The following is a 2,025-nucleotide window of genomic DNA, read 5'->3' as shown; positions in this document are numbered from 1 at the left end:
TTTGGTTGTAGTCCTTGTTGTTCTTGTCCTTCATCAAATTCTCTGTCCCTGTTTCCTTCATGCACCTGTCCGTGGACAACACAAACACAAAACACAAAAAACTAACATAAAAGTCCGAAAAAAAGCTCACAAACAAACAGAAAAAAACAAAATGGAGGAGAGCTTTCCTCTCCCTACTGCAGCCAAAAACGTCCTATGTGCTCTCTAGCGCCAACAGGGTGGTATGGCCGTAAGCGAGAGCTGTTGCAATAAGCCCCATATTTTAAGGTGAGGCACCGTAAAGGCCATTATACTAGATAAGTAATGAAGGAAACACAAAAGCTACTTCAAAATAAGGTACATTAAAGATAAGAGCATTAGGTAAGTAGTTAAAAACAGTCAAACGCTATTTAAAGATCAGCTACTTTAAACGCAATTTCATTAAATTAAATAAGCAGTAAGGGAAAGTAAAGAGCTGGTCAAACTTTGGCCACACTAAGGGCCAGTGTGTTAGATAAGTAGTGAAGAAAACCAAAAAACTTACAGCACCTGGTATTCCTAGGCAGTCTCCCATCCAAGTACTAACCAGGCCCAACACTGCTTAACTTCTGAGATCAGACGAGATCAGGCGTGAACAGGGTGGTATGGCCGTAAGCTAGAGCTGCTGCAAAAAGCTCCCTATTTTAAGGTGAGGCACACTAAGTGCCATCATACTAGATAAGTAATGAAATAAATACAAAAAATACTTCAAAAAAAGGTACAATAAAGATAAGAGCATTAGGTAAGTAGTTGAAAACAGTCAAACGCTGTTTAAAGATCAGCTACTTTAGGCAGTCTCCCATCCAAGTACTAACCAGGCCCAACTCTGCTTAACTTCTGAGATCAGACGAGATCAGGCATGAATATTTTATAATTTTTTTTTATTATGAAAATTTAGTCAAATGCTGTACATTAAAAAGACTTTCCTTTACATATCTGTACATCATGTCTTACATTTCCATACATTATTCAGTAAAGTTATTTGCTTCCCGGCAGTTTCCACATTAAATCTTTAATCACATTAAAAAAACACAGTAAACCTTTGGTGTAAAAACAACATGAAACACATCTATGTAAGCTTCCGTTTTCCTTTTAAGCACAGTCCAAACATCCAACACAATTTCTTCTTTCTTGGCCACATTTCTTCTTTCCCATATTTCACTTTTCATTAGCAATACCCATAGACTAATAAATTTTGTTTCGACATTTCCTTTCCCAACCAAACATCACCACTCTGCTCCATTCCATTCCATTTTCATCCCACTCCTCAGTTAAGTCTCTAATCACACATTTACATTTTCTTAAAAACCTTTCCAATTCTTTACAATATAAAAACATGTGTAAAATTCCCTCCTCCTTTTCTTGACATACGTTACACATAGCATTTTGTTGTAAACCAATTTTAAAATAACCTTAGTAAAAACAACTTTGTCTTATAAAATACTCCAAGCATTCTAATTTTGTTCCCACACATCTTCCGCTCAAATTTCTCCATATACACTCTTCTTTCAAATCTTTGAATTTTTCTAACCAATACTTATTTACAATCGGCTCTTTAAAAACACCATCTCTAAACACACAATACATTTTTTTTAACAGTACATTCGTTAAAATCACATACATTTTCCCCCAGTTCCTCTCTTTTGGATTTTCTTCCATGCACTCTACTCTTTTAATCCAATCTTTTGGTATTGCATTCTTGATGTCTTCATATTTGTTTGTTATTTCTTGTTTACTGTATTCTTCTTTTGCCATTTCCATTGTATCTATGATATATTGTGTCGGTAAAAAAACCTTCTTTAAACTCAAAATATATAAAATATTTATACAAAATATCTCTCACTCTTGTTATCCCCACTTCCATCCAGTTTTTAAAACATTTCTTTGCCTTGTTTCAAAATGTTTTTAAGAACAGAGGTTGATTTAAAATGTTTTCTCTTCCAATCAATCAATCAATCATTTTTATTTATATAGCGCTTTTAACAACACAGGTTGCATCAAAGCACA

At 34.4% G+C, this 2,025-nt stretch overlaps 1 non-coding gene across 1 annotated transcript; it reads right to left on the bottom strand.

The window, feature by feature from the left end:
- Positions 1 to 516: 516 nt before the first annotated feature.
- Positions 517 to 635, bottom strand: LOC122353242. Its single transcript, XR_006251969.1, has one exon. It is a non-coding gene; the product is annotated as a 5S ribosomal RNA (ribosomal RNA).
- Positions 636 to 2,025: the final 1,390 nt, after the last annotated feature.

This window comes from Puntigrus tetrazona, chromosome 10 (genome assembly GCF_018831695.1).
Source record: "Puntigrus tetrazona isolate hp1 chromosome 10, ASM1883169v1, whole genome shotgun sequence".
NCBI lineage: Eukaryota > Metazoa > Chordata > Actinopteri > Cypriniformes > Cyprinidae > Puntigrus > Puntigrus tetrazona.
Note: the sequence above shows the minus strand (reverse complement) of the source record. Positions and strands in the feature narration are given on the sequence as shown.